We start from the raw sequence: 27,322 nt of genomic DNA on the forward strand, positions 1-27,322 counted from the left end.
AAGCAGGTGCAGCACATGCCGGGGACTGGCAAAGTTCCTGTAGGTTGACAGAAACAGGTGGACATAAGATTGGTCACCACCCAAGACAGCAGGCACCAGGTGCTCCACCCGCTTCTTCAGGGTGCGTGCCGGGACAGGCCACACCATGTGGGTGGCATCTGAGCTCAATGAAGATGTGTCTTCACTCTAGGACAGGACAGGGGAGAGATACACAGTGACAGCACCGTGAACCCCAAGGAGGGCAGGGGCTGGAGGCCAGTCTTAACCCCAGGGAGGACATGAGAAGACAGCCTGAGGGCCCAGGGTTAATGTACAGGGTGGTGGTTGCCACCCCGGCAGTCCCCGTTCACCCTCCAGCCAGACCTGAGGTGTGAACACACCAGGACCAGTAGGTTTATAAACCCCCCACCCTCTGCCCCTGCCCTGGGAGGGTGTCCCATGTCCCCGTTCCCCACACACTCAGGAGGAGGGGCTGCGGTCACCCAGGGAGGCTCATAGTGCTGGCCTGGCCTTGCCCAACCTCCTCTGGGCCACCTGACATTACCTTTGGGGACCTCGTCCCAGACGGCCACAGGGGTCGAGGGCGAGGGCTGAACCAGCGCCGGAAGCATTGGACAAGCCTCTCAGCACAGGGCTTCCTGGGGCTACGGCCCCGGGACCTCGGGATACAGCACAACATCTCACTCTGCCTGTGGCCAAGTGAGCTGGGGAAGGGGCTGTGTATAGAATGTGGGTGCCAGGTTACCGAGTTCCGAGTTCTGTTGGGGTCTGTCGTCAACGAAGTGAAGTCACTTCCTGATACCTCATTTCCTGAGCCCCTCCTCTGTGTACAAGACTGCAAATGCCCCTCTGGGTACCTGTCTGCTGACCCTCCTTCCCCATGAACTCTCTCTATTGCCCACACTTCCACCAACACTGCCTGACCACACCCCTGTGCAAGGCCTGGGTGCAGCCAGCGTCACAGCTCAGAGGAGATACACGTAGGGTCATCCCCAGCTCCTGCTTCTTATCACTTTATGTGACCCTGGACAAGCCATTGTCACTCTCATGACCTCCCCAGTCTCCCCTTTTGCACAGTGGGGATCTTTCTAGCATCTTCTTCCTAGGGATGGCATCAGGCATGTGTGAGAAATCATCTCTGAAACCTATGGCCGGTGTCACATGCAGCTAATAAACAAGACTAGAGATAAAATCCACGACGGTGTGGAAGGTAGCATGGAATACGACTAACGACAGGTCTGGTTCCTGTCATATAATCTTGAAAATGTCACTTTTGCTCTTGGTCTGTTTTCCCTGTCCGCACCATGCGACAGTTGGAATTTCATGCATTCACATACTGCTTTCCTCCATAAAACCTTACAATGGCTTCGTGTGTATTTAGGTTTGGACTCAAGTGCCACATCTCTGTCTGTGTGGTTGGCGACACCTCAGGGGCTCCCCGTGGTCCCCACCATCTGCTGCACACATCCTCACGTAATCCCCTGCCCTGCAGTGTGGACTGGACTTAGTGACTCACTTCTAACCAATACAGTATCAAAAGTGAGAAGATGTCACTTTCTAAATGTCATGGTAACATGCCTGTCTCTAGAGTCTTGTGCTCTGTCTCCTCTGTTCTCTCTGTTTGTATCCACCATATGCCAAGCATGGTGCCGAGAGCTGGAGAAAGAGCTGATTCAGCTGCACCCTGGCTTGGGAGATGATCCCAGGATAAGAAAGAGGAGAAGACGTGCTATCGAGTGGCTGACATTCTAAGAGAGGAAAGGGTAAAGTGATCTAGGAGGCCATCAGAATATTCTAGATTAGGAAGCTACCTGAAGATGGTAGGAAATGAACACCATTTGCAGAGAAGAACCAGAGGCGTTTGTTCCATTAAGATGACGGCAACATGTAACTGATGTGTAAGATGTAAGTAAGTAAGAAATACTATTCACAAATTCAAATCCTATTTTCAAAATCATTGAATGGCAGGGATAAGTGCTCATGTTCAATGCAAACATAACTAGAATTGAGGAAGATTCCATGTATGGAATAACTTTATATCTCCATTAGATGAAAGTATGCAGATATATGATCAGCAATTCTTTTCAAATTGTATAAAATATCCATTGTTGACACAATCAGGATTCCACCCCCATACTTTGGCTTCACACCCCATTTTCTTTACACCAGACACACATCCATTGCTGTGATGTAGATCCATTGCTGTCAACACTATCCCAGCCCACAGCCTACTGGTCCTGGGAGACAGCAACTCTATCACTATATTGTGTGCAGAATCCAGGAAGGGCCTAACACGGGGGCTCCATAAATACTCCCTGAAGTGCTGCACTTGAGAAGAGTCTATGATTTTATTACCTGGTGCTCTACCTACACATGTTATCACTCTGCATTATGTCATGATCCTTAGTCCCCCTCACCTGACAGTCAGCAACCCAGGAGCAGAGTCTACACCTCGGTCTGCCCCTATTCCAGGCCCCCAGCCCAGCACCTGGCAAGTAATAGGTGCCAAGTACTGATGAATGAATTGTCTGGAAACATGTGAAACAGGATTCATCAAGAATACCCAGATGGAAGGTCACCATGAACATGCTGCCTGATAACCTGCCAGCCCTTTAATTCTGTCTGCCGACCACTTCCTTCAGCCAGGAACTGCCTGGGCACAAAGATTTCCCAGAGTCACCATCCTGCCTTGACTTCTGCCGTTCACTTTAGCCTCCTTGATTGTCCTACTTACTGTGGGTTTCTTCACTCTCAGTCTCAGGGGACACCTCTGAACCCCTAAGGTAGCCCACTGGGTCTTCCTTCTCTGGCCAACACATTCCTCTTGCTTCTGTGCATGGCCTTGATAGCAGTGTCACAGGCAATCCCAGGAAAGTGACACCGCAGCATGCTGACCTTGGGCACCCGCACTAGTCAAGGGAGCCCTCTCCCTTCATCTCCTGCAGAATCCCCCTAGGAATAGGGGATGCAGATATGTACACATGTGTAGGGAGGAAAGGGGTTCTCATGACATCTTAGCTAGAAGATGATTACAAATTTTTTAAACATTACTAGAAAATTATGGTTCATTTGTCCTGGCATGCAACTGAATGATAAAAAAATCTGTGAAAAATTCTGACACCCATGACAAAAGAAATGATCCAAACAATATGACCATCGAGGTGCTTTTCTTTTATGTTTAGGACTATCATTAAAAAATGTGGTATTGAGGAGCATGTCAACAATATTGGGGGAGGCTCTGGAACGATGCTGAGTAGAAAATGGACAATGATTACTTTTTTGAGAGTTGAGAGAAGCTATTTTGCAGAAAGTGGCAAATGAGCTTGACTTTTAAAAATGAAGAGCATTAAAGCAAGTAAGTTGAGTGGAAAGTAGATGATATTTGGGGGAGGGGTGACATGTTAAGTTACAAGAGGCAAAGAAATGGAAAGAACACATGTTTTGCAAAGGGAAAAATCATTCCTGTAAAACATCAGAATTGGAGTTTTCTTGCTGTTCTTTTTGTGCCTATGTAGTATCTTCTTTCTGCTGTAACTTCCAACTTGGGTTCTAGGTACTCTGTGTATGTGTGTGTTTACAAGAGAGAAATTGATAAACCTTAGTAAGCCCTAGAAAATTCTAGAGGTCTGAAATAAACAGATATTTTTCAAGTTTATTTAATTAAAAAGCAAAACAAAACAAAAACAGTGTCATCTGCTCCTATTAGGTAAATAAATATATGATCATATTGGAATCTTTGTGTGTGTGTGTGGCTGGCCAATATAGGGATCCACACCCTTGACCTTGGTGATACGAGGCTGTGCACTAACCAGCTGAGCTACCAGCCAGCCTATACATGATCATATTGGAATAATATGCAACAGAGAGATACTCTGCTGCTATGGAGAATAAGCTGATTGCAAGGAAAAAAGATGCTCACAGATAAGGCAAGGGTAGGCTTTTTGTCCCCCATTGTGGAATAGTACAGGGAACAATGCAAATGTATTGAGGCTGGTAATTCCAAGTCATGGGAGGGAAATTAAAATGATGACTCTGGAAGAATAGTTTCAAATGTCAAGGAGTTTGAGGCAGGTGATCAATTTAGTGAAATGACAATTGCTTTAGGAGAGGCTGCTTCTTTGAAAGGATTGATACATACAGCAAGGCAAGGGAGGTGACTGTGCTGCTAAGTTTTTAATATTGCTATGCGTTTTAACTTTAAATATATTTGTGACTTTGCATGTAGCTCTGAATTTTGAGTGTCATAATTACTTAAGAATCTTTTATGGATTTGATTACTATAGCTATCACTGTAATTTGATGAGGTTTTAGAACTACATTCCATTCCTAATTTTGGTTTTATTATTTCCAAGTGCCAAAATACTTAACACAGAACCACCTCTTATTCTATAATAAAAAGCAATGGAGACAAGTTATTCAGTTGAAAAAGATTACTTTTTTTTTTTTTTTTTTTAAAGATGACCGGTAAGGGGATCCTATCCCTTGATGTGGTGTTGTCAGCACCACGCTCTCCCAAGTGAGCCAATCAGCCATCCCTCCGTAGGGATCCGAACCCGTGGCCCTGGTGCTGTCAGCACCACACTCTCCAAGTGCGCACGGGCCGGCCCTGCTCCATGGTAGTTTTAGATGCTTCCCTCCTTTCTTCTCAGAATTTTCATTTTCCCATGTTCTCCTGGACAACTTCAACCCTGCTAACGATTCAAACCCATCACATCTGTCTGTCATGGTGTGGACTGGCGCCCAAGCAGAAGACTCAGGGCCTCTTTGAACTAGGACTTGCATTGACTTCAACTCAACCAAGCTGAGGCGCCGATCTTGTGATTACACTTAGCATGTGCTATGAATGGAGAGAAATGAAGTGAAAAGTGCCTATGAGATGCGAAGTCAAACTTGTCACGTTCCTAGTCCCCTCTCTGGGCTTCTCTCCATCTTCAGCTCCACCTCACTGTTTACCCCTTAAAGAAGCCAGATGCTCTCTAATTCGTATGTCCACGAAACACTTGGTATCAAATAACAGGTATTAAATGACTATTTGGTGGAAGTTCTGTATCCTAAATTTGTAGGTGTCCTTTATGTGACTGACGATGGCATGAATACCTAGTGTTAACAGTCTTTGGTGTGCTCAGCATTAATATACGTTAGGAATTGTCATGGAAACTTGTAAAATTAAAAACAAAATCCAAATGCATGTCATCTGGCCTTGGAGTCCAGTTCTTCAGTACACACTCTGCTGATTTGGGCACCTCAGTCAAGAACCCAGTCAAAGAACCTCACAGAGTCACCCACAGGCCACGAAGCCACAGCACACGAGCAAGACTTTCCCGTGCTGCCCTGTTAACCATGAGCAGATGCCAAGGGCCCCAGATGTTTCAGCAAATCCTCTAGTTTCAGCAAATCCTCTAATATGAAACAGGCCAAAGCAAACAAACAAAAAAGGAAAAAGCGAATTGGAAGAAATAGAGATCATGCAAGGGAAACAGAAAATACCATTAACTTCCTCAGAGTTATAGGAGAGAAACTATTGGACTTAATGACGAAGAACAGACATTGTTAAAGTAGAAGAGGGAGAAGATGAATCAAATAACCATGAGGTCATTTAGAAATTAAAAATATAACTGTTGAAATTTTTGTTTGCTTGTTTGTTTTGTGTGTGTGTGTGTGTGTGACAGTTAAGGGGGTTGTAACCCTAGGGGTGGTGTCGCCTGCACCGCGCTCAGCCAGTGAGCGCACCGGCCATCCCTTTGTGGGATCCGAACCCGCGGCAGCGCCGCTGCGCTCCCAGCGCCGCTCTCTCCCGAGTGCGCCACGGGGCGGCCCATAAGTGTTGAAATTTAAATTAGAAAACAACTCACTAGAAAAGTGAGAAAATAACACAGGGGAAGCCTGATTAGATCAAAAAGACAAAAGGATAACAAGAAAGATACTATTTAAAAAAAAAGCATACAAAAGTAAAAGGAGTAAAAGGGAAAGAGAGAGAGAGAAAACGGAAGTGCATGTCCGCAGAGCCAGTGTCTGAACAACACGCGCTCCAGGAAGAGCCGCGGAGATGGGCAGGAGGAGAGAACCGTGGGAGAAAGGAGGAAGGGACAGGTCCCGGAGGTCCCCAGAGGTCCCCACGTGGAGAGTGACGATGGGTCCACACGCCGCCCCGCACTGGGGAAGCACAGGGGACACCGTGTCAACTCTGGGTGTGGGGGTCCAGGGGACGGACGCTGCGGAGGAGCCTCAAGACGGAGACCACAGGGGAGTCCGGCCTTCAGCGTCTCGTGCAGAGTCGGTTCTGATCTCCGCTTTTCCTCGTCGAACGTGAGTCCGACAAGGCGAGGACGGGCCTCTGGACGTTTAGCAGCCCAAGACCGTTTTCTTAGCAGTCTATGGGGGGGCGTCTCCCACTAGGAAGAGGACACAAACCCGGACAGGGGACAGGGCCCTGGTGACGGCCACGGGGGATCGTACCCACCCCGACTGCTCGGAGGCTGCAGTGTAGACATCAGCTCCCAGGAGGTGTCGTCCAGAGCACCACATGGGTCCCTGAGGCGTTCACCTGTGGTGACAGCAGCCGCCCTAACCGGGACAGTGCGCGTGCGCAGACGCCACCGCTCACAGAAGACACGCGATCCTCACCGGACTGTCAGCCGCGTCCCCGCAGCCGCCGGGGCGCGGCTCTCAGAGCCACCGACGGGAAGCCGCGGTCGCGGGGTGCGCTCTCCGTGGCGCCTCCTGGTGGCCCTGCCTGCAGCTGCCGCCCCCAGGCCGCCCGCCCGGGACAGGAGCGCACGACCGGCCGCTCTCCACTCCCTGCTCCCGCCCCTCTGCGCCCCATGACAGCGGGTTCCAGCGACACGACGGATTCCCACGGGCGCTCCAGGTCGGTGCAAGGGGTCCGCGCTGACGAGGCGCCGAGGAGCACAGCCGTGAGAGGGACCCGCCTAGGCTGTCGTCGGCCGACGGTCCTGGCGGTTCCTCGGCCCCAGGCTGGCAGGCACAGTCCGCCTCGTGACAGTCCAGACCGCGGAGCCGTGTGCTATGAAAGCCACACGGTCACCACGAGCGACGGTATCTTGTGTACTTTTTCAAAACTGAGTTTTCTATTCTATGCCTTTATTCAACCGTATGAAATATAGAATTAGTAATTTATCAAATTGCGTAAAAAATGTCAATTGTTATTTATATATAAACAAAATTTATCGATTTATTTGGAAGAATTGATATATTTTCCCTACTTATTTTCTCATCTATGAACATGTACATCTCTTCATTGTCTTCAGTTTTTTCGTTTTTTCAATAACATTTTACACTCAGTGTTTAGAAATGATGATTGTAAAAATGCACCCTAATTATTCATGCAAACCTTATGAATGAAAATTTGGGGTGTTTCCAACCCTTAGTAATAGGTATTGTCATATTAACAATCTTGTCGACACCTCACCTTATAATTTTTCAAGGTTACATATGATATAGATTCCTGAATATTGGGTTACAGTGTAAAATAGTAAATATACAAGTATAATTTTGCTAAATTTTGCGAGTTTCTGCTCCTTATGGGCTCTACCATTTGCATTCCACCACAATGTATTATAATACCTGTATCCCCACAGTCTCACTAACAAGTTTGTTATCAAAAAATTAAATTTTGCAAATCTAATAGGTGAAGACTTGTATTTCAATATATTTTAAATGTATAGTTCTCTATGAGGGATTTTAAGCACCGAATTAAGTATTGATGCCAATTTAAATTTCCTTTTGTGTTATTAGGTTGTTCATATATTTTGTTCATTTTTATTTCATTTTGTTGGTCATTTCCATCTCATTTTTTCACACATCATTGTATTAGTGATATTATCCTAGTTTAAGAGGTTTTTTGTTTTTTTGCTTTTTTTTAATTGAAACATTATTGATCACCCATTTTAAGTATTATAGCTTGTAATTACTTTTTGTCGTGTCCTTTTGACCTAGTTGGTGGCATTTACCTTTTGTTTGAGTTTGCTTTGCTTTATTAATTGCTGCTATGTCATCCATGTTAACTGCTGCTACATTAGTAGCAGCATATTTTCACCAGTGATTTGAAATGCTATCTTTCTTAAAAACTAAATTTCTATAAATCTTGGGTATCTCTTTGAATTCTCCATTCTTTTTCATTAGGTTTTATATTTACTTATAAACAAATTGCATATGGTCTTGATAATGAAGAATTTATAAAAAAAAAAATTTCGATCTCTGGTTGACTTACCCCTCCCTTTTGATTTGTTTCCTCATTTTTTTCTGATGAACGATTAATGTTTCATCAAAATTTTATAATCATCTTATTTTGTTCTAGGTGAAGAAACAAATGAGACTATTTTTAATGTGATCATGACACACGTATAAAGTAACTTAGGAGAAAATCAAATCCTTAGGATCATGTGGCTTTCTGGCCAAGAAAATATCTCTGACATTTCTCTATCGTTTGTGTATGTATGTTTTAAGAGTGTTCTAATGCTTAAATCACATAGTTAAACAGGCTTTGTCGAGTTCTTGTTAGCTTTATGCCACATATTTTAACAATTTTGTGGCTATTGAAAATGGAATCTTGATTTGTGTAATGTAATCTAGATAGTTATTGTTATTACATAAGACATTTATTAATTTTATATGTGAATTTTTCTAAATCGCAACATGTAAATTTTATTTTAGTAAGTCGTCTTGTTTGTAATAGGTTTTTAATTAATTCTTTTTGATTTTCTAAATTCACAATACATACACATAACACATTTTTCTCCATCTTGGAATATACAAATACGTATGGTCAAATCTTATTTTATCTAGTGTTTTGATATTTATGAGTCTTACATTTTCTCAAAAGTAGTTTTGGCTTCTGTGGAAATTATTATGTGTTTTTCTTTCTTCTAATGCTTAATACTTTTGCAAAATATTGAAGTTAGTAATTCATCTCAAATTTAATTTTGTGAACGGTACCTAGCAAAAGCATAACTGGATTTAATTTCCAAGTAAATAATATTTCAATCCCTGTAATGATGAAGTGCTTTCCCCTAAGTAACCTGAATCCTTTCCACATATACCAGAATCTGTTTCAAAATTCAAACTTTTACTCCACTGAACTATTCGCTTATTCTTTGCCAATCTCATTCACTTTCAAGTATGTTCCTTTGCAATACATTTTATTAGACGGAGCAAATTTCCTCTTTGTTTTTATTATTATTGTTCTTCTTATGTCTTGAATATTTTGGGGGCCATTTTTGCACATAATTTTTTTTCATATTAACTTTGAGGTTATTTGACAAGTCCCCTAAACATCACTCTTTGGAATTTTTCAAGTTTAGATTTATTGAATCTATTGGTTAACATAGGTAGAATACATATATATGTGGCGTAACTTCCTAGCATCACTGCTGCCCGGCACATGGACACACGTGGGCATTTTGGTAGGAGCTGCTGAGTGGCTCCTGCGACAGGGGTATCTATGAACACATCTCCTGGGGCATCTGCTGGGACCTCTTCTTCCTTCATTCTCACAAGAGCTGGTCGTCACCAGACATACAGACCTGCCCATCTGATGGGGCAAATGCTATCTGAATAGTGAGCAAATTTCTGTGCATAATCATTAGGGAGGCCGCGGATGTCTGACATTTACTGGCCATATGAATTGCTTCCCTGTGGAACTGCAGGAATATGTCCTCTGTCCCTATGGATAAATGAGAACTCTCCGTACAACTAGGATGCATACTACCCTTTCTCTGCCCATGAAGAATTTTCCAGTCTGGGGTTTGTCTTTTCACCTTTTGACATTATTCTGGTTTTTGTTTGGACCAGGAAAAGTCAGCATTTTCCTCAGTGGCTTCTGGCTCTCTGGTCATTCAAAAGTAGTTCCTATTTCAAGATTATGGCAATAATAACTATCAGGGCTTTTTGTTTCTACATAGAGTCTTTGGTTTTTCTGTAATTTTCCTCTTACTAAAAACATAAAATGAAAATTAATCAGATCTTTCTCATATTATGCGGCCAGGTACAAAAGGCCACATAACATATAACTGTACTGATAGGAACAATCCACGATAGGTAAATTCACACACACAGAAAATGGAGTGGTAGTCAGGGACAGGGAGAGGCGGGATGGGGAGTGACAGCTTAATGGCTACAGAGTTGATGAAGCTGTTCGATCACTAGACGGTGGTAAGGGTTGCACCATATTAAAAATGTACTTAATGCCACTGAATGGTAATTTTGAAAATATTAAAAACACTTTATTTTATACAAGGGATATTATTGAAAATAAAAGATGAAAAAATTTGAGGAGATGCAGGACACAGACAAAAATGAGGAGAAGCACAGCGTCAAGGAAGGGCAAGAACAGATCTGGAGTGGGGACTGGTGAGGGTGTTTGTGGGAGCTCTGGAGCCAGGGCTCCCCTGGGTGCTGGTGTTTCTTCTAATTCTTCGGATGTTTCAGGAATGGTTATGTCAGGTTGCTCTAGCTCTACCTCTGGATCTTGATCTTTCTCCTGCTCTTTCTCTTGCTCTTTCTCCTGATCTTTCTCTTGATCTTTCTGTTGCTCCTGCTCTGGATCTTGCGTCTGATCTACCACTTGCTCTGGATCTTGTTCCTGCTCTACCTCTTGCTCTGGATCTTGCTCTCGCTCTGCCTCTGGCAGTGGAGGTGGAGCTGGAGCTGGAACTCGAGCCGAACATGGCAGCAGGTCTTGGGACAGTTGTTCAGCCTGGGCGGAAGCTGGAACTGGAGAGACAACAATTGAAAATATCAATGTGAGTTTCTATGTCTCATCCAATGACACTGTCTTTCTAGAAGCCCAAGTCCAGAGAGCCAGCCTCAGGAAGTCTCCCCACACTGCAGAACACTGTATGATTGTTCTGAGTACTCAGTGCCCCTGTCCCCAGCCTGCTTCTGGAAACTCTGCTCTGTGTGGCCCAGCCCAGGCCCCTCCCCAAACCCGCACAGGCACCCACCCTCTTCCTCCTCACCCTCAGTCTCCGCCTCACTAGGCTCCAGGTGCTCCGGCTTCTCCAGCTGCGCCAGAAGAAGATCAGCCTTACGCTCCACCTCTGAACCTCGCATACTGATATGTACATAGGCCGAAAGAAACTTCAGAGAATGAAATTCAGGAGGCTCGTGGAAATCGGTGGAATAGAATTCCAGCCAGATCTTTAAGACAGAGGACATGGCACTGTGGGAGACAGGTGGGCAACAGCATCAGAGGCCTGGCCTATCCCTCTATGCTGCCCTCCCAAGGCTCCCCTGAGTGAGCTGCAGTCTTGTACCCTCTGCCCGTGCCTGTCCATAGACCAGCCCATCCAATGTCCACCCCCAGTATGGCAGTTCTGGCACAGATGGGCCTGGCAGCCGAGGAGGGGCTGGCAAAAGCCTCCATGGGAGGAGCCTTCAACCACTGATGTGACCACGTTTCCCTTCTTCAGGGAAACCTGACTACCTCCTCTGGCTGTGTCACTGCCCCATCCCTGCTGGAATGACCTGTCCACCTCAGGAGGGTGCTGTCTGCTCTGGGCATTACTCACTGGCACACAGGAGGTGTTCAGCAATATCTGATAAATGAGGAAACAGAGGGAGGCGCTGCTCCCCTGGCCTACCCAGGGCCCTTGGAAAAGCCCAAACTTGAGCTCACACGTGAATGTACTGCCCAAGTGTCTGCATGGAAATCTGCATATCCTTTTGCCAGTGACAGCAATCTCTTGGCCCTGACCACACTCTGCACCCTCAGCACCAGCTGAGCATCCCCATGGAGGCTCCAGCCCCGAGTGTGAGCGGGATGCTCTGCACACCTCCTGCTCTGGCTCAGCACGGGCTCTGGGGGTGTGGGCAGGGCTGGGTGGGAGGGCGTGGGGATGGATTCTCTCTGGGCTCACTCTGCTCTCCAGCCTCTCGCACACCCTATGGTGCCTGGGACCACATCCCCAGCCGTCTTGACTCCTTTCCCTGCAGGGAAAGCCTTGAGCCCTCAGCCCTGTAGCAGGAATCATAAGATGTGTGAGAGCCAGAGTTCTGCCAGCCCCCCACCCACAGGCCCCCGCAGACCACACGCAGTTGTGTGGAGATGGGAGCCCCTCCTTCTGCACCTAAACCCCACTTACCATTTTAGCTGCTCCAGGGATTCGCCATCCCCGTGACAATCAGTAATCATGTTTCCATACCTAGAGGAGGTCAGGAGTGTGTCAAATCTACCATACGGTGGCACTACCTGCTTCTCATGTCTACTGTGACTGTCTCACCTCTGACTAGAATGGAAGCCCAGGAGGGCAGGGAATGCAGTCTCCTCGGTTCATTGGATCATGGTCAGTGCCCAGAAAGTGACTGCACATAGTGTGGCTTCACGTATGTTTGTTGAAGGAATGAACCCCAACCAACTCCTGCCAAGATATCTGGGTGCACCTGAAGCCGCTCTGCCCGCCTCTGGTCTCCCTGCTTTGAATACACCCAGAAGCCTACAGATAGAATCTCAAATTTCCTGTAAAAATGTGAAAACAGTGAAGCCCAAGTCAACGAGGTCAGTGAGGGGGTGACAGATACTTCCTCGTGGGGGTGTCAGGAATCCTGAATGAGGACGACCGTGGCCCCTCCAGCAGACCTTCCACAGGGCTGGACTCAGGAGCAGCACTTTCCATGGGGGACCCACTGGAGCTTGTTCCTGTGACCACCCACTGAACACAGGAGGAAACTGAGGCTCAGAGGGGTGTGGTGACAGTCCTAAGACTCACAGCTGGGAGGCGGCCTAATGACACTGTGTGATCCAGGGCCTGAGTGCTCACCTGAGGAAAAGCAGGTGCAGCACATGCCGGGGACTGGCAAAGTTCCTGTAGGTTGACAGAAACAGGTGGACATAAGATTGGTCACCACCCAAGACAGCAGGCACCAGGTGCTCCACCCGCTTCTTCAGGGTGCGTGCCGGGACAGGCCACACCATGTGGGTGGCATCTGAGCTCAATGAAGATGTGTCTTCACTCTAGGACAGGACAGGGGAGAGATACACAGTGACAGCACCGTGAACCCCAAGGAGGGCAGGGGCTGGAGGCCAGTCTTAACCCCAGGGAGGACATGAGAAGACAGCCTGAGGGCCCAGGGTTAATGTACAGGGTGGTGGTTGCCACCCCGGCAGTCCCCGTTCACCCTCCAGCCAGACCTGAGGTGTGAACACACCAGGACCAGCAGGTTTATAAACCCCCCACCCTCTGCCCCTGCCCTGGGAGGGTGTCCCATGTCCCCGTTCCCCACACACTCAGGAGGAGGGGCTGTGGTCACCCAGGGAGGCTCATAGTGCTGGCCTGGCCTTGCCCAACCTCCTCTGGGCCACCTGACATTACCTTTGGGGACCTCGTCCCAGACGGCCACAGGGGTCGAGGGCGAGGGCTGAACCAGCGCCGGAAGCATTGGACAAGCCTCTCAGCACAGGGCTTCCTGGGGCTACGGCCCCGGGACCTCGGGATACAGCACAACATCTCACTCTGCCTGTGGCCAAGTGAGCTGGGGAAGGGGCTGTGTATAGAATGTGGGTGCCAGGTTACCGAGTTCCGAGTTCTGTTGGGGTCTGTCGTCAAGGAAGTGAAGTCACTTCCTGATACCTCATTTCCTGAGCCCCTCCTCTGTGTACAAGACTGCAAATGCCCCTCTGGGTACCTGTCTGCTGACCCTCCTTCCCCATGAACTCTCTCTATTGCCCACACTTCCACCAACACTGCCTGACCACACCCCTGTGCAAGGCCTGGGTGCAGCCAGCGTCACAGCTCAGAGGAGATACACGTAGGGTCATCCCCAGCTCCTGCTTCTTATCACTTTATGTGACCCTGGACAAGCCATAGTCACTCTCATGACCTCCCCAGTCTCCCCTTTTGCACAGTGGGGATCTTTCTAGCATCTTCTTCCTAGGGATGGCATCAGGCATGTGTGAGAAATCATCTCTGAAACCTATGGCCGGTGTCACATGCAGCTAATAAACAAGACTAGAGATAAAATCCACGACGGTGTGGAAGGTAGCATGGAATACGACTAACGACAGGTCTGGTTCCTGTCATATAATCTTGAAAATGTCACTTTTGCTCTTGGTCTGTTTTCCCTGTCCGCACCATGCGACAGTTGGAATTTCATGCATTCACATACTGCTTTCCTCCATAAAACCTTACAATGGCTTCGTGTGTATTTAGGTTTGGACTCAAGTGCCACATCTCTGTCTGTGTGGTTGGCGACACCTCAGGGGCTCCCCGTGGTCCCCACCATCTGCTGCACACATCCTCACGTAATCCCCTGCCCTGCAGTGTGGACTGGACTTAGTGACTCACTTCTAACCAATACAGTATCAAAAGTGAGAAGATGTCACTTTCTAAATGTCATGGTAACATGCCTGTCTCTAGAGTCTTGTGCTCTGTCTCCTCTGTTCTCTCTGTTTGTATCCACCATATGCCAAGCATGGTGCCAAGAGCTGGAGAAAGAGCTGATTCAGCTGCACCCTGGCTTGGGAGATGATCCCAGGATAAGAAAGAGGAGAAGACGTGCTATCGAGTGGCTGACATTCTAAGAGAGGAAAGGGTAAAGTGATCTAGGAGGCCATCAGAATATTCTAGATTAGGAAGCTACCTGAAGATGGTAGGAAATGAACACCATTTGCAGAGAAGAACCAGAGGCGTTTGGTCCATTAAGATGACGGCAACATGTAACTGATGTGTAAGATGTAAGTAAGTAAGAAATACTATTCACAAATTCAAATCCTATTTTCAAAATCATTGAATGGCAGGGATAAGTGCTCATGTTCAATGCAAACATAACTAGAATTGAGGAAGATTCCATGTATGGAATAACTTTATATCTCCATTAGATGAAAGTATGCAGATATATGATCAGCAATTCTTTTCAAATTGTATAAAATATCCATTGTTGACACAATCAGGATTCCACCCCCATACTTTGGCTTCACACCCCATTTTCTTTACACCAGACACACATCCATTGCTGTGATGTAGATCCATTGCTGTCAACACTATCCCAGCCCACAGCCTACTGGTCCTGGGAGACAGCAACTCTATCACTATATTGTGTGCAGAATCCAGGAAGGGCCTAACACGGGGGCTCCATAAATACTCCCTGAAGTGCTGCACTTGAGAAGAGTCTATGATTTTATTACCTGGTGCTCTACCTACACATGTTATCACTTTGCATTATGTCATGATCCTTAGTCCCCCTCACCTGACAGTCAGCAACCCAGGAGCAGAGTCTACACCTCGGTCTGCCCATATTCCAGGCCCCCAGCCCAGCACCTGGCAAGTAATAGGTGCCAAGTACTGATGAATGAATTGTCTGGAAACATGTGAAACAGGATTCATCAAGAATACCCAGATGGAAGGTCACCATGAACATGCTGCCTGATAACCTGCCAGCCCTTTAATTCTGTCTGCCGACCACTTCCTTCAGCCAGGAACTGCCTGGGCACAAAGATTTCCCAGAGTCACCATCCTGCCTTGACTTCTGCCGTTCACTTTAGCCTCCTTGATTGTCCTACTTACTGTGGGTTTCTTCACTCTCAGTCTCAGGGGACACCTCTGAACCCCTAAGGTAGCCCACTGGGTCTTCCTTCTCTGGCCAACACATTCCTCTTGCTTCTGTGCATGGCCTTGATAGCAGTGTCACAGGCAATCCCAGGAAAGTGACACCGCAGCATGCTGACCTTGGGCACCCGCACTAGTCAAGGGAGCCCTCTCCCTTCATCTCCTGCAGAATCCCCCTAGGAATAGGGGATGCAGATATGTACACATGTGTAGGGAGGAAAGGGGTTCTCATGACATCTTAGCTAGAAGATGATTACAAATTTTTTAAACATTACTAGAAAATTATGGTTCGTTTGTCCTGGCATGCAACTGAATGATAAAAAAATCTGTGAAAAATTCTGACACCCATGACAAAAGAAATGATCCAAACAATATGACCATCGAGGTGCTTTTCTTTTATGTTTAGGACTATCATTAAAAAATGTGGTATTGAGGAGCATGTCAACAATATTGGGGGAGGCTCTGGAACGATGCTGAGTAGAAAATGGACAATGATTACTTTTTTGAGAGTTGAGAGAAGCTATTTTGCAGAAAGTGGCAAATGAGCTTGACTTTTAAAAATGAAGAGCATTAAAGCAAGTAAGTTGAGTGGAAAGTAGATGATATTTGGGGGAGGGGTGACATGTTAAGTTACAAGAGGCAAAGAAATGGAAAGAACACATGTTTTGCAAAGGGAAAAATCATTCCTGTAAAACATCAGAATTGGAGTTTTCTTGCTGTTCTTTTTGTGCCTATGTAGTATCTTCTTTCTGCTGTAACTTCCAACTTGGGTTCTAGGTACTCTGTGTATGTGTGTGTTTACAAGAGAGAAATTGATAAACCTTAGTAAGCCCTAGAAAATTCTAGAGGTCTGAAATAAACAGATATTTTTCAAGTTTATTTAATTAAAAAGCAAAACAAAACAAAAACAGTGTCATCTGCTCCTATTAGGTAAATAAATATATGATCATATTGGAATCTTTGTGTGTGTGTGTGGCTGGCCAATATAGGGATCCACACCCTTGACCTTGGTGATACGAGGCTGTGCACTAACCAGCTGAGCTACCAGCCAGCCTATACATGATCATATTGGAATAATATGCAACAGAGAGATACTCTGCTGCTATGGAGAATAAGCTGATTGCAAGGAAAAAAGATGCTCACAGATAAGGCAAGGGTAGGCTTTTTGTCCCCCATTGTGGAATAGTACAGGGAACAATGCAAATGTATTGAGGCTGGTAATTCCAAGTCATGGGAGGGAAATTAAAATGATGACTCTGGAAGAATAGTTTCAAATGTCAAGGAGTTTGAGGCAGGTGATCAATTTAGTGAAATGACAATTGCTTTAGGAGAGGCTGCTTCTTTGAAAGGATTGATACATACAGCAAGGCAAGGGAGGTGACTGTGCTGCTAAGTTTTTAATATTGCTATGCGTTTTAACTTTAAATATATTTGTGACTTTGCATGTAGCTCTGAATTTTGAGTGTCATAATTACTTAAGAATCTTTTATGGATTTGATTACTATAGCTATCACTGTAATTTGATGAGGTTTTAGAACTACATTCCATTCCTAATTTTGGTTTTATTATTTCCAAGTGCCAAAATACTTAACACAGAACCACCTCTTATTCTATAATAAAAAGCAATGGAGACAAGTTATTCAGTTGAAAAAGATTACTTTTTTTTTTTTTTTTTTAAAGATGACCGGTAAGGGGATCCTATCCCTTGATGTGGTGTTGTCAGCACCACGCTCTCCCAAGTGAGCCAATCAGCCATCCCTCCGTAGGGATCCGAACCCGTGGCCCTGGTGCTGTCAGCACCACACTCTCCAAGTGCGCACGGGCCGGCCCTGCTCCATGGTAGTTTTAGATGCTTCCCTCCTTTCTTCTCAGAATTTTCATTTTCCCATGTTCTCCTGGACAACTTCAACCCTGCTAACGATTCAAACCCATCACATCTGTCTGTCATGGTGTGGACTGGCGCCCAAGCAGAAGACTCAGGGCCTCTTTGAACTAGGACTTGCATTGACTTCAACTCAACCAAGCTGAGGCGCCGATCTTGTGATTACACTTAGCATGTGCTATGAATGGAGAGAAATGAAGTGAAAAGTGCCTATGAGATGCGAAGTCAAACTTGTCACGTTCCTAGTCCCCTCTCTGGGCTTCTCTCCATCTTCAGCTCCACCTCACTGTTTACCCCTTAAAGAAGCCAGATGCTCTCTAATTCGTATGTCCACGAAACACTTGGTATCAAATAACAGGTATTAAATGACTATTTGGTGGAAGTTCTGTATCCTAAATTTGTAGGTGTCCTTTATGTGACTGACGATGGCATGAATACCTAGTGTTAACAGTCTTTGGTGTGCTCAGCATTAATATACGTTAGGAATTGTCATGGAAACTTGTAAAATTAAAAAAAAAATCCAAATGCATGTCATCTGGCCTTGGAGTCCAGTTCTTCAGTACACACTCTGCTGATTTGGGCACCTCAGTCAAGAACCCAGTCAAAGAACCTCACAGAGTCACCCACAGGCCACGAAGCCACAGCACACGAGCAAGACTTTCCCGTGCTGCCCTGTTAACCATGAGCAGATGCCAAGGGCCCCAGATGTTTCAGCAAATCCTCTAGTTTCAGCAAATCCTCTAATATGAAACAGGCCAAAGCAAACAAACAAAAAAGGAAAAAGCGAATTGGAAGAAATAGAGATCATGCAAGGGAAACAGAAAATACCATTAACTTCCTCAGAGTTATAGGAGAGAAACTATTGGACTTAATGACGAAGAACAGACATTGTTAAAGTAGAAGAGGGAGAAGATGAATCAAATAACCATGAGGTCATTTAGAAATTAAAAATATAACTGTTGAAATTTTTGTTTGCTTGTTTGTTTTGTGTGTGTGTGTGTGTGTGACAGTTAAGGGGGTTGTAACCCTAGGGGTGGTGTCGCCTGCACCGCGCTCAGCCAGTGAGCGCACCGGCCATCCCTTTGTGGGATCCGAACCCGCGGCAGCGCCGCTGCGCTCCCAGCGCCGCTCTCTCCCGAGTGCGCCACGGGGCGGCCCATAAGTGTTGAAATTTAAATTAGAAAACAACTCACTAGAAAAGTGAGAAAATAACACAGGGGAAGCCTGATTAGATCAAAAAGACAAAAGGATAACAAGAAAGATACTATTTTAAAAAAAAGCATACAAAAGTAAAAGGAGTAAAAGGGAAAGAGAGAGAGAGAAAACGGAAGTGCATGTCCGCAGAGCCAGTGTCTGAACAACACGCGCTCCAGGAAGAGCCGCGGAGATGGGCAGGAGGAGAGAACCGTGGGAGAAAGGAGGAAGGGACAGGTCCCGGAGGTCCCCAGAGGTCCCCACGTGGAGAGTGACGATGGGTCCACACGCCGCCCCGCACTGGGGAAGCACAGGGGACACCGTGTCAACTCTGGGTGTGGGGGTCCAGGGGACGGACGCTGCGGAGGAGCCTCAAGACGGAGACCACAGGGGAGTCCGGCCTTCAGCGTCTCGTGCAGAGTCGGTTCTGATCTCCGCTTTTCCTCGTCGAACGTGAGTCCGACAAGGCGAGGACGGGCCTCTGGACGTTTAGCAGCCCAAGACCGTTTTCTTAGCAGTCTATGGGGGGGCGTCTCCCACTAGGAAGAGGACACAAACCCGGACAGGGGACAGGGCCCTGGTGACGGCCACGGGGGATCGTACCCACCCCGACTGCTCGGAGGCTGCAGTGTAGACATCAGCTCCCAGGAGGTGTCGTCCAGAGCACCACATGGGTCCCTGAGGCATTCACCTGTGGTGACAGCAGCCGCCCTAACCGGGACAGTGCGCGTGCGCAGACGCCACCGCTCACAGAAGACACACGATCCTCACCGGACTGTCAGCCGCGTCCCCGCAGCCGCCGGGGCGCGGCTCTCAGAGCCACCGACGGGAAGCCGCGGTCGCGGGGTGCGCTCTCCGTGGCGCCTCCTGGTGGCCCTGCCTGCAGCTGCCGCCCCCAGGCCGCCCGCCCGGGACAGGAGCGCACGACCGGCCGCTCTCCACTCCCTGCTCCCGCCCCTCTGCGCCCCATGACAGCGGGTTCCAGCGACACGACGGATTCCCACGGGCGCTCCAGGTCGGTGCAAGGGGTCCGCGCTGACGAGGCGCCGAGGAGCACAGCCGTGAGAGGGACCCGCCTAGGCTGTCGTCGGCCGACGGTCCTGGCGGTTCCTCGGCCCCAGGCTGGCAGGCACAGTCCGCCTCGTGACAGTCCTGACCGCGGAGCCGTGTGCTATTAAAGCCACACGGTCACCACGAGCGACGGTATCTTGTGTACTTTTTCAAAACTGAGTTTTCTATTCTATGCCTTTATTCAACCGTATGAAATATAGAATTAGTAATTTATCAAATTGCGTAAAAAATGTCAATTGTTATTTATATATAAACAAAATTTATCGATTTATTTGGAAGAATTGATATATTTTCCCTACTTATTTTCTCATCTATGAACATGTACATCTCTTCATTGTCTTCAGTTTGTTCGTTTTTTCAATAACATTTTACACTCAGTGTTTAGAAATGATGATTGTAAAAATGCACCCTAATTATTCATGCAAACCTTATGAATGAAAATTTGGGGTGTTTCCAACCCTTAGGAATAGGTATTGTCATATTAACAATCTTGTCGACACCTCACCTTATAATTTTTCAAGGTTACATATGATATAGATTCCTGAATATTGGGTTACAGTGTAAAATAGTAAATATACAAGTATAATTTTGCTAAATTTTGCGAGTTTCTGCTCCTTATGGGCTCTACCATTTGCATTCCACCACAATGTATTATAATACCTGTATCCCCACAGTCTCACTAACAAGTTTGTTATCAAAAAATTAAATTTTGCAAATCTAATAGGTGAAGACTTGTATTTCAATATATTTTAAATGTATAGTTCTCTATGAGGGATTTTAAGCACCTAATTAAGTATTGATGCCAATTTAAATTTCCTTTTGTGTTATTAGGTTGTTCATATATTTTGTTCATTTTTATTTCATTTTGTTGGTCATTTCCATCTCATTTTTTCACACATCATTGTATTAGTGATATTATCCTAGTTTAAGAGGTTTTTTGTTTTTTTGCTTTTTTTTTAATTGAAACATTATTGATCACCCATTTTAAGTATTATAGCTTGTAATTACTTTTTGTCGTGTCCTTTTGACCTAGTTGGTGGCATTTACCTTTTGTTTGAGTTTGCTTTGCTTTATTAATTGCTGCTATGTCATCCATGTTAACTGCTGCTACATTAGTAGCAGCATATTTTCACCAGTGATTTGAAATGCTATCTTTCTTAAATACTAAATGTCTATAAATCTTGGGTATCTCTTTGAATTCTCCATTCTTTTTCATTAGGTTTTATATTTACTTATAAACAAATTGCATATGGTCTTGATAATGAAGAATTTATAAAAAAAAAAATTTCGATCTCTGGTTGACTTACCCCTCCCTTTTGATTTGTTTCCTCATTTTTTTCTGATGAACGATTAATGTTTCATCAAAATTTTATAATCATCTTATTTTGTTCTAGGTGAAGAAACAAATGAGACTATTTTTAATGTGATCATGACACACGTATAAAGTAACTTAGGAGAAAATCAAATCCTTAGGATCATGTGGCTTTCTGGCCAAGAAAATATCTCTGACATTTCTCTATCGTTTGTGTATGTATGTTTTAAGAGTGTTCTAATGCTTAAATCACATAGTTAAACAGGCTTTGTCGAGTTCTTGTTAGCTTTATGCCACATATTTTAACAATTTTGTGGCTATTGAAAATGGAATCTTGATTTGTGTAATGTAATCTAGATAGTTATTGTTATTACATAAGACATTTATTAATTTTATATGTGAATTTTTCTAAATCGCAACATGTAAATTTTATTTTAGTAAGTCGTCTTGTTTGTAATAGGTTTTTAATTAATTATTTTTGATTTTCTAAATTCACAATACATACACATAACACATTTTTCTCCATCTTGGAATATACAAATACGTATGGTCAAATCTTATTTTATCTAGTGTTTTGATATTTATGAGTCTTACATTTTCTCAAAAGTAGTTTTGGCTTCTGTGGAAATTATTATGTGTTTTTCTTTCTTCTAATGCTTAATACTTTTGCAAAATATTGAAGTTAGTAATTCATCTCAAATTTAATTTTGTGAACGGTACCTAGCAAAAGCATAACTGGATTTAATTTCCAAGTAAATAATATTTCAATCCCTGTAATGATGAAGTGCTTTCCCCTAAGTAACCTGAATCCTTTCCACATATACCAGAATCTGTTTCAAAATTCAAACTTTTACTCCACTGAACTATTCGCTTATTCTTTGCCAATCTCATTCACTTTCAAGTATGTTCCTTTGCAATACATTTTATTAGACGGAGCAAATTTCCTCTTTGTTTTTATTATTATTGTTCTTCTTATGTCTTGAATATTTTGGGGGCCATTTTTGCACATAATTTTTTTTCATATTAACTTTGAGGTTATTTGACAAGTCCCCTAAACATCACTCTTTGGAATTTTTCAAGTTTAGATTTATTGAATCTATTGGTTAACATAGGTAGAATACATATATATGTGGCGTAACTTCCTAGCATCACTGCTGCCCGGCACATGGACACACGTGGGCATTTTGGTAGGAGCTGCTGAGTGGCTCCTGCGACAGGGGTATCTATGAACACATCTCCTGGGGCATCTGCTGGGACCTCTTCTTCCTTCATTCTCACAAGAGCTGGTCGTCACCAGACATACAGACCTGCCCATCTGATGGGGCAAATGCTATCTGAATAGTGAGCAAATTTCTGTGCATAATCATTAGGGAGGCCGCGGATGTCTGACATTTACTGGCCATATGAATTGCTTCCCTGTGGAACTGCAGGAATATGTCCTCTGTCCCTATGGATAAATGAGAACTCTCCGTACAACTAGGATGCATACTACCCTTTCTCTGCCCATGAAGAATTTTCCAGTCTGGGGTTTGTCTTTTCACCTTTTGACATTATTCTGGTTTTTGTTTGGACCAGGAAAAGTCAGCATTTTCCTCAGTGGCTTCTGGCTCTCTGGTCATTCAAAAGTAGTTCCTATTTCAAGATTATGGCAATAATAACTATCAGGGCTTTTTGTTTCTACATAGAGTCTTTGGTTTTTCTGTAATTTTCCTCTTACTAAAAACATAAAATGAAAATTAATCAGATCTTTCTCATATTATGCGGCCAGGTACAAAAGGCCACATAACATATAACTGTACTGATAGGAACAATCCACGATAGGTAAATTCACACACACAGAAAATGGAGTGGTAGTCAGGGACAGGGAGAGGCGGGATGGGGAGTGACAGCTTAATGGCTACAGAGTTGATGAAGCTGTTCGATCACTAGACGGTGGTAAGGGTTGCACCATATTAAAAATGTACTTAATGCCACTGAATGGTAATTTTGAAAATATTAAAAACACTTTATTTTATACAAGGGATATTATTGAAAATAAAAGATGAAAAAATTTGAGGAGATGCAGGACACAGACAAAAATGAGGAGAAGCACAGCGTCAAGGAAGGGCAAGAACAGATCTGGAGTGGGGACTGGTGAGGGTGTTTGTGGGAGCTCTGGAGCCAGGGCTCCCCTGGGTGCTGGTGTTTCTTCTAATTCTTCGGATGTTTCAGGAACGGTTATGTCAGGTTGCTCTAGCTCTACCTCTGGATCTTGATCTTTCTCCTGCTCTTTCTCTTGCTCTTTCTCCTGATCTTTCTCTTGATCTTTCTGTTGCTCCTGCTCTGGATCTTGCGTCTGATCTACCACTTGCTCTGGATCTTGTTCCTGCTCTACCTCTTGCTCTGGATCTTGCTCTCGCTCTGCCTCTGGCAGTGGAGGTGGAGCTGGAGCTGGAACTCGAGCCGAACATGGCAGCAGCTCTTGGGACAGTTGTTCAGCCTGGGCGGAAGCTGGAACTGGAGAGACAACAATTGAAAATATCAATGTGAGTTTCTATGTCTCATCCAATGACACTGTCTTTCTAGAAGCCCAAGTCCAGAGAGCCAGCCTCAGGAAGTCTCCCCACACTGCAGAACACTGTATGATTGTTCTGAGTACTCAGTGCCCCTGTCCCCAGCCTGCTTCTGGAAACTCTGCTCTGTGTGGCCCAGCCCAGGCCCCTCCCCAAACCCGCACAGGCACCCACCCTCTTCCTCCTCACCCTCAGTCTCCGCCTCACTAGGCTCCAGGTGCTCCGGCTTCTCCAGCTGCGCCAGAAGAAGATCAGCCTTACGCTCCACCTCTGAACCTCGCATACTGATATGTACATAGGCCGAAAGAAACTTCAGAGAATGAAATTCAGGAGGCTCGTGGAAATCGGTGGAATAGAATTCCAGCCAGATCTTTAAGACAGAGGACATGGCACTGTGGGAGACAGGTGGGCAACAGCATCAGAGGCCTGGCCTATCCCTCTATGCTGCCCTCCCAAGGCTCCCCTGAGTGAGCTGCAGTCTTGTACCCTCTGCCCGTGCCTGTCCATAGACCAGCCCATCCAATGTCCACCCCCAGTATGGCAGTTCTGGCACAGATGGGCCTGGCAGCCGAGGAGGGGCTGGCAAAAGCCTCCATGGGAGGAGCCTTCAACCACTGATGTGACCACGTTTCCCTTCTTCAGGGAAACCTGACTACCTCCTCTGGCTGTGTCACTGCCCCATCCCTGCTGGAATGACCTGTCCACCTCAGGAGGGTGCTGTCTGCTCTGGGCATTACTCACTGGCACACAGGAGGTGTTCAGCAATATCTGATAAATGAGGAAACAGAGGGAGGCGCTGCTCCCCTGGCCTACCCAGGGCCCTTGGAAAAGCCCAAACTTGAGCTCACACGTGAATGTACTGCCCAAGTGTCTGCATGGAAATCTGCATATCCTTTTGCCAGTGACAGCAATCTCTTGGCCCTGACCACACTCTGCACCCTCAGCACCAGCTGAGCATCCCCATGGAGGCTCCAGCCCCGAGTGTGAGCGGGATGCTCTGCACACCTCCTGCTCTGGCTCAGCACGGGCTCTGGGGGTGTGGGCAGGGCTGGGTGGGAGGGCGTGGGGATGGATTCTCTCTGGGCTCACTCTGCTCTCCAGCCTCTCGCACACCCTATGGTGCCTGGGACCACATCCCCAGCCGTCTTGACTCCTTTCCCTGCAGGGAAAGCCTTGAGCCCTCAGCCCTGTAGCAGGAATCATAAGATGTGTGAGAGCCAGAGTTCTGCCAGCCCCCCACCCACAGGCCCCCGCAGACCACACGCAGTTGTGTGGAGATGGGAGCCCCTCCTTCTGCACCTAAACCCCACTTACCATTTTAGCTGCTCCAGGGATTCGCCATCCCCGTGACAATCAGTAATCATGTTTCCATACCTAGAGGAGGTCAGGAGTGTGTCAAATCTACCATACGGTGGCACTACCTGCTTCTCATGTCTACTGTGACTGTCTCACCTCTGACTAGAATGGAAGTCCAGGAGGGCAGGGAATGCAGTCTCCTCGGTTCATTGGATCATGGTCAGTGCCCAGAAAGTGACTGCACATAGTGTGGCTTCACGTATGTTTGTTGAAGGAATGAACCCCAACCAACTCCTGCCAAGATATCTGGGTGCACCTGAAGCCGCTCTGCCCGCCTCTGGTCTCCCTGCTTTGAATACACCCAGAAGCCTACAGATAGAATCTCAAATTTCCTGTAAAAATGTGAAAACAGTGAAGCCCAAGTCAACGAGGTCAGTGAGGGGGTGACAGATACTTCCTCGTGGGGGTGTCAGGAATCCTGAATGAGGACGACCGTGGCCCCTCCAGCAGACCTTCCACAGGGCTGGACTCAGGAGCAGCACTTTCCATGGGGGACCCACTGGAGCTTGTTCCTGTGACCACCCACTGAACACAGGAGGAAACTGAGGCTCAGAGGGGTGTGGTGACAGTCCTAAGACTGACAGCTGGGAGGCGGCCTAGTGACACTGTGTGATCCAGGGCCTGAGTGCTCACCTGAGGAAAAGCAGGTGCAGCACATGCCGGGGACTGGCAAAGTTCCTGTAGGTTGACAGAAACAGGTGGACATAAGATTGGTCACCACCCAAGACAGCAGGCACCAGGTGCTCCACCCGCTTCTTCAGGGTGCGTGCCGGGACAGGCCACACCGTGTGGGTGGCATCTGAGCTCAATGAAGATGTGTCTTCACTCTAGGACAGGACAGGGGAGAGATACACAGTGACAGCACCGTGAACCCCAAGGAGGGCAGGGGCTGGAGGCCAGTCTTAACCCCAGGGAGGACATGAGAAGACAGCCTGAGGGCCCAGGGTTAATGTACAGGGTGGTGGTTGCCACCCCGGCAGTCCCCGTTCACCCTCCAGCCAGACCTGAGGTGTGAACACACCAGGACCAGCAGGTTTATAAACCCCCCACCCTCTGCCCCTGCCCTGGGAGGGTGTCCCATGTCCCCGTTCCCCACACACTCAGGAGGAGGGGCTGTGGTCACCCAGGGAGGCTCATAGTGCTGGCCTGGCCTTGCCCAACCTCCTCTGGGCCACCTGACATTACCTTTGGGGACCTCGTCCCAGACGGCCACAGGGGTCGAGGGCGAGGGCTGAACCAGCGCCGGAAGCATTGGACAAGCCTCTCAGCACAGGGCTTCCTGGGGCTACGGCCCCGGGACCTCGGGATACAGCACAACATCTCACTCTGCCTGTGGCCAAGTGAGCTGGGGAAGGGGCTGTGTATAGAATGTGGGTGCCAGGTTACCGAGTTCCGAGTTCTGTTGGGGTCTGTCGTCAAGGAAGTGAAGTCACTTCCTGATACCTCATTTCCTGAGCCCCTCCTCTGTGTACAAGACTGCAAATGCCCCTCTGGGTACCTGTCTGCTGACCCTCCTTCCCCATGAACTCTCTCTATTGCCCACACTTCCACCAACACTGCCTGACCACACCCCTGTGCAAGGCCTGGGTGCAGCCAGCGTCACAGCTCAGAGGAGATACACGTAGGGTCATCCCCAGCTCCTGCTTCTTATCACTTTATGTGACCCTGGACAAGCCATAGTCACTCTCATGACCTCCCCAGTCTCCCCTTTTGCACAGTGGGGATCTTTCTAGCATCTTCTTCCTAGGGATGGCATCAGGCATGTGTGAGAAATCATCTCTGAAACCTATGGCCGGTGTCACATGCAGCTAATAAACAAGACTAGAGATAAAATCCACGACGGTGTGGAAGGTAGCATGGAATACGACTAACGACAGGTCTGGTTCCTGTCATATAATCTTGAAAATGTCACTTTTGCTCTTGGTCTGTTTTCCCTGTCCGCACCATGCGACAGTTGGAATTTCATGCATTCACATACTGCTTTCCTCCATAAAACCTTACAATGGCTTCGTGTGTATTTAGGTTTGGACTCAAGTGCCACATCTCTGTCTGTGTGGTTGGCGACACCTCAGGGGCTCCCCGTGGTCCCCACCATCTGCTGCACACATCCTCACGTAATCCCCTGCCCTGCAGTGTGGACTGGACTTAGTGACTCACTTCTAACCAATACAGTATCAAAAGTGAGAAGATGTCACTTTCTAAATGTCATGGTAACATGCCTGTCTCTAGAGTCTTGTGCTCTGTCTCCTCTGTTCTCTCTGTTTGTATCCACCATATGCCAAGCATGGTGCCAAGAGCTGGAGAAAGAGCTGATTCAGCTGCACCCTGGCTTGGGAGATGATCCCAGGATAAGAAAGAGGAGAAGACGTGCTATCGAGTGGCTGACATTCTAAGA

Source organism: Cynocephalus volans, chromosome 5, assembly GCF_027409185.1.
Source record: "Cynocephalus volans isolate mCynVol1 chromosome 5, mCynVol1.pri, whole genome shotgun sequence".
Classification (NCBI taxonomy): domain Eukaryota; kingdom Metazoa; phylum Chordata; class Mammalia; order Dermoptera; family Cynocephalidae; genus Cynocephalus; species Cynocephalus volans.